Source organism: Nelumbo nucifera, chromosome 3, assembly GCF_055504915.1.
Source record: "Nelumbo nucifera cultivar China Antique chromosome 3, China Antique-T2T, whole genome shotgun sequence".
In the NCBI taxonomy this organism is placed as follows: domain Eukaryota; kingdom Viridiplantae; phylum Streptophyta; class Magnoliopsida; order Proteales; family Nelumbonaceae; genus Nelumbo; species Nelumbo nucifera.
In genome coordinates, this window is record NC_142651.1 from 45,865,493 (window position 1) to 45,877,952 (window position 12,460).

Below are 12,460 nucleotides of genomic sequence, written 5' to 3' on the forward strand. Positions count from 1 at the left end.
CACCTGCCAAAGAGGAGAAAAAACTCTAAGTATTGAATGGGACGAACAAAAGCACTGTTCCAAGGTCGGGCACGTACCACCATACAATGACTAGTTGCCTTCTGCCTGAGTTGAGCAATTGGTAGCTCGGAAAAGTGAACAACTTCCTCGGGAAAGACCACTTCCTTACTCTTGTGGAGGCTGGACTTGGCGTTCATGATGCTTGGGACCACCTCAAAGCCCTCTCCTGAAGAGCAGGCTCCACGTGTGGGTTGGAGCTCTAACACTGGAGTCTCCTTGGGTTGGTGAGGTGGGGAACCCTTACCTCGGTCCTCTTTAACCAAGTCGGTGACTGGAGGGTTCTTAGTGGCGACGGTATTGGCAGCGGTCTCCCGAGATTGGGCTCTTCAGGTGGCTTTCCTTTTCTTCCCCTTCTTTGTACTCCCAAAGAGCTCGGTTGAAGGAATATCTTCCATGATTCTTATAGAAAGTGACATCAAAATAACCGAGGTAATGAAAGACGAATTCAAAGAAAAAGACAAGTGTGTGTGCACCGAGGTAGTGACCTACCAGAAGCACTCAACCCAGCTCTTACAAGTTTTTCTTCAGATAAGAAATCTTCTAGATGTAGATCGAGTTGCACCCAAGAGCGGATTTCTGTCTTCGTCTCCCTATCTAACTTGATACCGGGATCGCTAATGGCCGTCCTCTAGTGCGTCGGGAACGGCCACCCCCCGGCGATGGAAACTACGAAGTAACGCTACTTCTAGGCTGGGACCTGGTTGGGAAACCCTGTAAAACATTGTACCCAGGTCGGGGGGAGATGTAATAGTTACGTTTTTCTTTCATGGGGACACAGGCGGAATTCTTTTTTAAGGAACATATCGAGCAAAAGATATCAAGGTTCAAGGGTCTACCGTAATCGTGGAAGAGGGAAATGATACCTACAATGGAGTGAATGGAGTTGGGGTGGAGTTGATATATGGCGATGTTGAAGAACTTGATGACCTCGATGATGAAACGATGATGTGGAAAGTGCAGTCTGGCTATGAGCTGCTCCTTGTGAACCACGATCCCGTTATGATTATGGTCCTAAGGATACCTTCCCAGGGGGATGTTGTACACGTGGTCGTTAGGGAATTTGTAGAGAGTAGCCAGTGCCCGAAGCCATTCAGCAATCATGACAGAGGGACCGAAGCGGTTTGGCCCCTGAGAACGGCGTGATCTTGCCTTGAAGCGTCCATCTTGGATGGGTTAGAATCAGAACCATGTGCCAAAGCGCTTTCCCTAGCAAGACCTAACTCTTCGGCTTGGGCTAAGGTGCCCACCTCGGTTCCAGCGGACTCCTCACTCATGTAAAAAAGACTATTAGTGCTAACTCTAGACATACCGAGCTAAAGGGAAAGAAAAGGCGAACAGAAAACGAAGACGAAAACAAGGCAACTCTCCTAAAGATCAAAGAAAGAAAGGAGCGACCTCGGATACAAGGGCAAATAGAACCGACCAGGAGATAGCTACGCGACCTTAGAAGTTCGAACACGCGATATATGGCAAAGAAAATGGGCCCCAAGGCCTCTATTTATAGCCATTGTACCCGGCCTTCGATGGTTTAGATCTACACAGTCCAACGGTTCTTGTCAAAACCAGCTACATGCCACCCGAGGTCGAAATCGATTGACTGCACGTTTTGACGTCCATGCATCCACGACACGCGATCTGGTTTTTTCGATTGAACCAGGTGAGTTGTCATGGTATGACTATTGGACCGGACTTCGAACCAGGGGGAATGGGGCCAAATTCTACCTCAGCTAGTTATGAACACCCCACATCAGGTCCAAACCCCTGGCATTGGGAGTGGGGGAAATTGATGAGTGGTAATTTGGCCTAACCTAGTAAATAGACGACACGTGGACATAACTTGGCGATCAAACGCATCACTCAGCATCCCCGACCACCTCGATCAGTCGGGTCAAATCCTTGGCCACCTCGGGAGGACGGGTCAAATCCCCAACCACTTTAGCAGGTCGGGTCACCTTGGCACCTCGGGTACCTTGGATTGTACCGAATCCCGAGAATCTCGTGATGACTAAACCTACCGAAGTGACACATAGCAAATCTCTAAGAGATTGCCAACCGTCTTCGAACTTTTTGGGATCACGTTGCGTAACCGGAGTTATTATCCTCATACCGCCCGAATCGGAAGGAAACAATAAGCCTTGTTAGCTAGCGCGACTCCCGCCTTCTAGTGTGTAACGAACCTCTACTGATCGATCCAAAGATTCCGGGAGCGTTTCGATAGACCAACGGGATCCCAACTATATAAAGGCATCAACCCCTTATACCCAAGTACGCGCGATTTAGTGCATTCTAGTTCTCCAACTCTCAAGCTTTTAGCTCGCTTCTCACCTACGGTACTGACTTAAGCATCAGAGCGACCCTACGGGGGTAGCCACCCCAAGTTCTCTGATCCACCCATTTTGTAGTTTGACCAGCAAGATAAGTAAACAACATTCATATTGTCCTCCAGCTAGGAGCATCTAGATTGCGCACAATCAGGTTTTAACCGAATAATGCTCACCCCTACCCGTATGTCAGATTGAAAGGCGTACCTGTCGTCATCTTAATGGTTGTCTAGTGGGCCCGTAACACATTGGGCAGCTCATCCATGTATAAACCTTTAGCTCAGGAAATCCAAGCTTTGAGACCATGGAGCATTGCCCCGTTAGTTACCTCGGCCTGACCATTAGCCTGGGGATGGGCGACCGAGGTGAAGTTTTGTGTTATACCTATTTATGTGCACTAGTTCTGAAACTTAATGCTTCAAATTGTTTTCCGTTGTCTGAGATTAGGACCTTAGGTAGCCTCAATCTATATACAATGCTCTTCCAAAAGAAATTTTGTTTGTTCCGAGCTGTAATCGCCACTAGTGGCTCGACCTCTACCCATTTCGTGAAATCGTCGACTACTACCACTAAAAATATCCATTGTTTGGTTGCCGATGGAAAGGGGCCCAGTATGTCGATCCCCCATTATGCGAACGATCACAAGATCGTAAGGTACTTTAGGTTGGCTGCTGGTTGTTGTAGGATGCTGGCATGTCGCTGGCACTTGTCGCATTTTTGTACCAGCTCAATCGCGTCTGCTTTCATTGTAGGCCAATAGTACCCTTGTCGTAAAGCTTTTGGGGGAGGGCCCTGCCCTACAAGTGTCCTTCGTAGTGTCCTCCATGAATCTCATGCGGTACCTTGTTAGGTTCGATCGGCGCAGACAATGCAGGTAGGGTAGTGTTAAATACCTTCTGTATAGCTACTCACCTACTACCACGTAGTGAGCCGCTTGTCGTTTAATCCTCCGAGCTGCGTTACATTCCTTTGGCAATGTTCTATAATGTAGGTAAACAGTGAGTGGGTTTATCCAACTCGATTCCATTGTCATTACTTGGATGACCCCTTCTGCCACCCTTTCTATGGATGGGTGAGGCAAATCTTCTATGTAGACCATTCTTTTTATGGAGTCGATTGCACTAGCCAACTTAGAGAGGGTGTCGGCCTCGGTGTTTTCCAATCTTGGAATTTGCTGGGTGTGCTAAGAGTGGAAGTCGGGCAGGAGTTACCTTACCTTGGCCAAGTAGGCCGACACGGTGGGCTCCTAAGCCTCGTACTGTCCACTCACCTGGTTAACCATGAGTTGAGAGTCACTACAAACTACCAGATGCTTGGCCCTAACTTCCTTTGCTAGTGACAACCTAGCTATTAATGCCTCGTACTCGGCTTCATTGTTAGAATCTTGGAATAGGAATCGGGGCACGTATTCCAGTTTTACTCTCCTAGGTTCGTAGAGGATTAACCCAGCTCCGCTTCCACTTTGGTTGGACAAGCCATCAACATGGAGTATCCAGGGTCCTTGTTCCAGGCCGGGATATTCCGAGTTGGGGTAGGTGTCGCACTAGTTGAAGCCTCCGAAGTGGTTACTATTTTGGCAACTTCAGGGGTCAACGAGCTGAAGGTACACTCGGTGGTAAAGTCATCCGGGCTCGTAAAGGATGTCGTATTTGCTGAGCTTGACTGCGCACTTTGTGAGTCTCTCCGAGACCTCGGGCTTTTGAAGAATCTGCCTCAGAGGTTGATCGGTCAAAACAACGATAGTGTGCTTGGAAGTAGGGACTTAACTTGCGGGCCTTTACACTAAAGAAAATGTCAGTTTCTCTATGTCTCGGTACCTCGTCATGGCAGTATGCAATACTTTGCATGTATAATACATGGGTCGTTGTACTTTTCCTACTTCCCTGACTAGGACCAAGCTAACTACCTCATCACTCACAGAGAGGTAGAGCTTAAGCTCGTCCCCGGTTTCAGGTTTGATCAACAAAGGCAAAGAACTTAGGTATCTTTTCAGCTCGTCAAAGGTGAGCTGACACTCTTTGGTCCACTCAAAGTCTTGGTTCTTGTTTATTGCTTTGGAAAATGTTAAACACTTCTTAACCGACTTGGGAATAAATTGGTTTAGGGCGGCTATTAAGCCAGTCAACTTTTGGACTCCTTTTACCGAGCTAGGAGGTCGAGTGTCTAAAATTGCCTAGATTTTTTCTGTGTTTGCTTTGATGCCACGTCGGCTAACTATATATCCTAGGATCTTACCTGACATCACATCGAAGACACACTTGTTCGGGTTGAGTTTCATGTTGTATTTTTTTAAAACATTAAAAACGCAGTTCAAGACGACAATCAAATCATTTGAAAATTGAGTCTTAACAACCATGGCATTTACATAGCACTCAACTTTATTTCTGATTAAACCCAAAAGGCATTGTTTACAAGTCGTTAGAAGGTTGCTCCAGCATTTTTTCATTTGAAGGGCATGACTTTATAATAGTACAAGCCCATCTTGGTTACAAAGGTAGTTTTTTTCATCGATCGGGTCCATTGAAATCTGGTTGTAACTGGAGTAAGCATCCATGAAACTTAACAGATCAAACCTTGAAGTCGCATCTACCAGGCGATCAATCCGGGGGTGAGGAAAGATGTCTTTCAGGCAGGCTCGGTTCAAGTCGATATAGTCGATGGACATGTACCCCTTGCCATTGACCATCTTTACTAATACTAGATTTGCAATCCAGCTCGGGTATTGGACTTCTTTCACGATGCGAGGTTCCTTTTGGGGCGAGCAACTTCTCTACTTCTTCATCCACTATTTTCCATCTTTCCAGGGTGAGGTTCCTTTTCCTCTGCCGAACTGGTCTGACTGTGGGGTCAACATTTAATTTGTGAGGTATTACCTTATGGTCTATGCCGATCAATTCTGTAACCGACTAGGCAAAAAAGTCTAAGTTATTAAGTAAAAAACTTTCCAAGTTGGAGCACACCGGCTCTATCGGGTGAGCTTATCTGGAACATTTTCTCTACCTCGGCCTTTGAGACCGGCACTAGGTTAATTTCTTCTTTTGGCTGAGCTTGCTTGTCTATGTGTTCTCGTGGAGGCTCCAGGTCGATGTCGATGACAATCTTGCCTTTTGCCTTTAGGGAAGCTACGTAGAATTTGCGAGACTCCAGTTGGTCGCCTCGCATGACTCTGATACGTCCATCTGTGGGGAACTTCATAGCCATGTGGTATGTTGAAACAACTACTCGAAGGGGGTGTAGGATAGGTCGGCCTAGAATGGTGTTATACGGGGAGGGAGAAAGTCGTGGTCACACCTAATTGCGTTATACCGCATTTGTTACCCTCACCCGACTGAGGGGCCGAACTACTCCTCCACTGAAGCGAACTAGGGGTACGTCAGCTAGCTGCAAGTCTTTCCTACCGAGCTTCATGCGCTCGAATGCTTCCAAAAAAATAATATCGGCCGAGCTCCCTGAGTCGACCAATATCCTCTTCACTTCGAAGTCATTGATCAGTAACTTCACCACCAAGGCATCGTCGTGCGGATATTATATTCTACGAGTGTTATCTTCTTTGAAGTAGATTACCTCTTCTCTACGGGGGCGCTTTGGTGGGTTGTCACTGTCATGTTCCAGTTCTCTAATTGAGTTCTTCCCAGCCAAGGTTGTACAACCAACGACTATGGACCCCATGGTGATCATTTTGATGACCCCTAGACAGGTTGCTGTTGCTACTGATTTTTGGGAGCTGTTTCTTGCTCCCTGCTTGTTTGAGGTGCCTCCTTGCGTTGTTTGGTAGGTTACCCTTCTTCTTTCACGAATTGCTTTAGGTATCCCCGGTGGATTAGATCTTCAATCTCCTTTTTCAAGTTCCAACAGTTCTCGGTGTCGTGACTAACGTCACGGTAGAAATGGCAATACTTTTTGGGGTTCCTGTTAGCTAGGTTGCCCTTCATCTTGAGCGGCCACTTTACATCTTCTGTTGATTTTATTTGCGTTAATATCTCTCCCCTTTTTTGCATTCAGGGGGTAAATGTCTTATTGTACAAGGGTGGGGTTCTAGATCTCTGGCCTGAACTTGAACCCCACTAGGGAGACTTATTCTTTCTTCTGGGCAAGCTTCTTCGCTGACTTCTTGGTGACCAACTTCTTTTTGGAGACTTGCTTCTCCTCTTCAACTTGTTGTTGCCTTCTTCTTTTTCTTCAGCTCACTTTCTTTTTCCAAACAACTTGGACCACGATCCTAGTGCTTCTTCTGCTTTTATAAACTTACCTGCCACGTCGAGGAATTCCTCCATAGTGGCTGGAGGGTTTAGTTCTATCTCCCAACATAGGCCAGGGTGATGTACGCCATTTTTGGCCGCGGTGAGTTGTACGATTGGGTTCAAATATGGGATTTGCAGACGTTCCATGTTAAATCTTCTTGTGTACTCCTAGTGTGTTTCATTAGGTTTTTGTATTACATTTAGTAGGCAGGTTGTTGATTTAGAGTCTCTCTTACTTGTCACAAAATGTGTGATAAATAGGTTGGCGAGCTGGTTCCAGATTTTTATGGAGCCACAGGCCAACCTTGAGTACCAAAGCCAAGCTTCATCTCGGAGAGTAGTGGGGAAGGCGATGCACATGCTTGCATCGTTGGCTCCATAGAGCAACAATAGGGCCTGAAAATTGTCGTTGTGATCCACTGTGTCTGTCGCGCCCATGTAGGTCTCAATGGTCAGTGCTCTGACATTCTTTAGCCTCGGGGCCTTGAGTACTTCTGGTGTGAGTGGTGACTCTCGAGTCATAAGAGGTTCAGATGAAGTGCCTACTTGGTTGGCCACTTTGCTTTCTTCTTTTTTGTCCATCACGCGCCTGGCCTGATAATGTATCTTCAAGAAAAGTTAGTGGGCTCGCCCGCAAGTCACCATCAGTTCCTACAGCTTGGCCGGTCTCTGAGGCAGGTCGTTATAGGCCGGGTAGCCTATTAGCTCAGCCTGGTCGAGGTGGAGGTCGGCCAGGGCAAGGTGTGTTATGCTAACTTTCCTAGTTGGCTCACTTACTCAGCACTGAGGTGTCACTTGTAGTCCACATGTCACGATGTAATTTAGAGGACCAAATTACCCCTCATCAATTTTCTTGTAGGGGTAAAAGTATATAGTTTTTTATGGAGTTATCCATGAAATTTCAGGGGTAAAAGTGGAAGTATAAGGACAATGATGAGGGCCAAAGGTCCTATTGTTAGTAGTTTTTCTTCTAATGAAAGTAGAACAAATAACAATTCAGAAGAGAAAAAAACTCTAAGAATTATGACCAGAACATCAACAACAAAAACAAAGATGTTTTTTTGCTTAATCAGAAGAAGAAAAGGAAGCTTATGTCTTGATCACAAAGATGCATTAGGCAATAGGCTGCTTGTACTTTGTAGAGGCTAGATGAGCCTTTTATACTTCCGCTCTTCAACTCTCAGCTACAATTTTCTAACGCCGGAACTAGTTTGTACTCCCTACTACCACCGTGATCCGCAACACCACCTTCTCCATTTTCTCCCTCCTCCACCATTATCACTTGTTTCCCTAGTGGATGGTGAGGTTAACGTGTCTTGCTCCGCTTCGTAGAATCTAACATAGGAGCTCGCATCGTCTGTCCATAGGGATAGAAATTATTCTGTCCCCACTAATGGCAATCCCACTTCCTAGAAATCTACATGTTTGGATTCCAAACTTCTTTTCATTTTTATTAGATGCCCAACCCCTTCCCCTCATTCATTTCCATTAATTTCAGGGGTATTCTATAATGTGGATGAAAAATTGGTGGGTGCGGATTGGTCCACACCATGCTCTATTGCAGAGACCAATCTACACCACACTATTGCTTATAGCTGTTTTGAATTAGGGACAAAATTATGTAGATAGAAATTGCCTATACCCACAAAGGTGTTCTGCAGGTGTAATGTGGATTGGTCCATACCACACCTATTGATTCTATATATCTCATGTACACCGTATGGGATAATTTATACAATTGATCATGTCAGATCAGATAGGGGTGATTTGATCGAACCAAAAAATATGACGGATTGTTACTTGAATGTGACAAAAAATAGGATTAGATCGAACCATGACCCAACCCATTTGCACGAGATCATAAATGAAAAAGAACCATAATTTATGACAAAAATAATTTGAAATAATAATGGATAAAATAAAACCACCAATACATAATTACTAACAAATATAAAATAATTACATTTGTCATTATAATATTATCTTCAATAATAAATAATTTAAAAAATAATTTCCATATAAATAAAAATATATTAAAAGATTAAATAAAACGAGAATAGTTGGACCAATGTAACATAGGTGTGCTACACCAAATCCTTCCCACAAACTGTCCACACCATAGTGTGGCCCATCCAAGGTTCAAAGTATCGGAAATGCAAGGTGTATCTAAAAGACAATTTTAAGAGATGTATCGGGATTAGGGGTGTAAACGGAGCGATTTCAAATTGAATCATGCTTGGTTCGAATTTGAAACCGAGTAAATAGATGAATATTCGAATTCGGTTTGATATCCAGCGGTTTCTTAAAGCAATACATCGAATTTGAATTCGTCTAAATAATCGAATATTCGAATTTGATTCGAATTCGAAATACATTTTTAACACCAACCTCTTCACTAGGGGAAGAAGAAGAAACCTGGTTTGAAGTTGCTTTTTTCATTCCCTATCGATATAATATTCCAAAAACAAAGAAAAGAAACAAATTTTTTTTTTGAATCATAGCCATCTATTTGATGTCACTGCAAAATCATTGTCATTAGTGTGGTCTGCAACGGAGAGATTGTCCACCATGTTCATGTGTTATGCAACATCAAGAGGGAAAGAGAGCAAGAGATAGGGAGAGAAGAAGAGAGAGAAAGCGACTAAGGAACAAAGAATAAAAAACACTTGTATGTAAAAAATAAAAAAAAAAAAGAATGAAGAAAGTGAGAATAATGTTAAAACTTACAAGTTGCAATAAAAAACACTTGTATGTAAAAAATAAAAAAAAGGAATGAAGAAAGTGAGAATAATGTTAAAACTTACAAGTTGCATGCCAAAACAAGAGAAGTTGCGAATAAGAAATGTTGTAGATAAGAACCGAGGAAGAAGAAAGATGAATAATAAGTGAAAAGTACAAAATAATTAATGAAATACATGCCTTTTGATAAAAATATTAAAATATTATTTTGTTTGCTCCAAAAATCATCATGAGATTTATATGGGTTCAATTTTTTATTATTAAAATATAACAAGTATTAAAATACTATTTTATTTGACCGAAAATAATCATAGTGTCTTTTTCTTCATTCAAATTTTTATTATTAAAATAATATTATTAAAGAAAATTTCAAAAGTTATCATTGTACTCCATCAAAATAATATATTAATATATTTATTTAATATGAACATAATTGCATCACTAATATCGATATATACGTAAATATATATTATCAAATCAAATATTTATCGAATCAGATCCACTCCCGTTCGAATTCGATTCGATTAATTAATCGGTAAAAACACTTCATTTGAATTCGACTGCCAATGAAATTTGAATAATCCGAATTCGATTCAATTATATTGAATCTCAAATTTGAATTTTTGAATACCGTTTACACCCCTAATCGGGATATGCTTTGGATACGTATGAATATGGACGAAAAATCAAGATATTCACAAATATGGTAAACAATTCAAATAAATCTTAAAAAATATATTACTAACTATATTTACAAATTTTATATGATTGTAAATAAGTCATTTAAAGGTAAAAACCATAATTTAATGGTTTATATAAGGTGTGACATATTGGGACACAATTAGTAACTGTTGAAAAAATGATGGAATAACTAAAATGTAAAAAAAATTAAAATGTGAATGCCAATTTTCAAAAAACCAATATAATTAACCTGAATATTTATTAGTATATAAATTTTAATAATTAATTCTATCATTTATTAATAAAAACATGTCACTCATTAAGAAAAGTGAAATTTTACTTAAAATTAAAAATACATATAATCATAGTAAACAAATATGTGTGGCTCATTAGCAAATTTGTGATTGTTAAAACTTACAATCAAGTGACCAAGGTCCGAATCTTGCTTTACCTAAAACTTGAAGTTTTTACACTAGAGTAATTGACTAATTAATGAAAGAGAAATTAAACTTAAATAAACGACTTTAATGAGAGATTCGGTATTAAATATAAATTAGCAAAGATACAAATCCAGACTGTATCCGAAATAGCCCGATACGGGCTCGGATTGGCCAATACATAGGGAAAGAAACAAAACGATTCCGTGTATCAGATTCTTGTCGGAATGATACGTATCGGCTGATATGTTGAGATATTTTGAACCTTGAGCCCATCCACGAGAAAATATTATAGACGATAAATTGGGGTGTGCCTAGGGGTGTCCATGAAAAACCAAAAAGCCGAACCAACCTGAGAAAACCAAACCTCAAATCGGTTTGGAATTCTTGAAAAACTGAGGACTGATTCGGTTTTTGGTTAACCTTTAAAAAAACCGACGGTTAACTGAACCGACCGGTATATATATTTATATGTATATTTTATATATAAATTTAATATACGTCACATATTTTCTATGTATTTTATATAAATATATATTCATTATATATAAATATATACTTATATTATATTTATAATGATCTATTTACAAATATATTATATATTTTTAAAATATTTATAATATATTATATATCATTTATTATTTATAATATAATATTATACATATATTTATATAATATATTATAAATATAAAAAACCGAAAAATCGACAAACTAAATCGGCAGACCGGTTAACTAGTGGTACTGGTTCGATTTCGGTTTGGCAAAATAAAAAAAACAGTACCACCGGTTCGATTTACAAAAAGGGGTCATGGTTCGGTTAACCGAACCATAGACACCCCTAGGTGTGGCCCATCTCTGCCTACACTATTTTGTGGGCGGAGAGCCGAGGATCGTCCACACACACCAGAAAACCACATTCTATTGTGAACAGGCCAAAATGGTCTACCAAACGTCGTCTTCATTTTCATTTGTATTTCTCTCCTCCGCCATCTCCCCCTTTCCCCTCTCTCATCCAATCAAGCATGCTATCACTTTGATGTTCAGTTCCGCTATTAATTTAAAATAGAGTGGCATTTAAAAAACGAGATTCTTATAGAAGGAGCTTTGAACATGACCGTGGTAAAGTCTCTGCCAGATATAGTTTCGAGAATGACTTTGTTTGGTGGAGCTTTGAGCATGACGGTGCCAAAGAATCCAAAACACAACACAACAACACTGGCTCTAGCAGGTGGAGCTTTGAATGAAAACAACTAGGCAAATATCTAAATAAATATTAGCAAAAAATTCAATGAAAACAACAAGGCAAATAATACCCTCATCATTCATTACCCACACCGAAACCATTTTTTTTCTCATGCTCTCACTCTTACTTACTCAGACCTTTGCTTTGTTCAGAGAAAAAAACAGAGCATCCTCTTTCTACTCTTATTATATTCCGAAATCCAAATAAGAGCCTAACCCAATTACCGATGCATCAATTATATTTTTGGTCTCATTCCAATCCATATCTACCAAATTCCAGCCCTGAATCACTCTCAAGGTCGACCAGTCAACTGAGAATGTATGGGGATTAAGCCTTTATGGGGACTTCTCTATGGTGCACTTGGAAATTACTTCATGTCAGAATTTAATGAGATCTTAGTTTTCTTGTCCAAGACCACCATTCCATTGCAGATTAGTGTATATAGAATTATCAGGCAAGCAACATAAATAGCTAAGGTGAAGTTTGATCTGTGCACTTTTGATCCAAATCATCTGAGTTTGATTTACTGCATTCTTCTGGATTATTAGGAACATAAGAAAAAAATGAATTATCTAACAAGATCACCATTGGCATGTTCTTCTGGGTCCACCCTCTGAACATGTATACTATATTAAGGGAGAGACTAATTGACCCAAACAAACCAGATCACTAGAAAAGAAAGAAACCCAAATGTTGTTCGCGATTGCTACAATAGGGGAGAGAGAGGAGGGGGAGGCA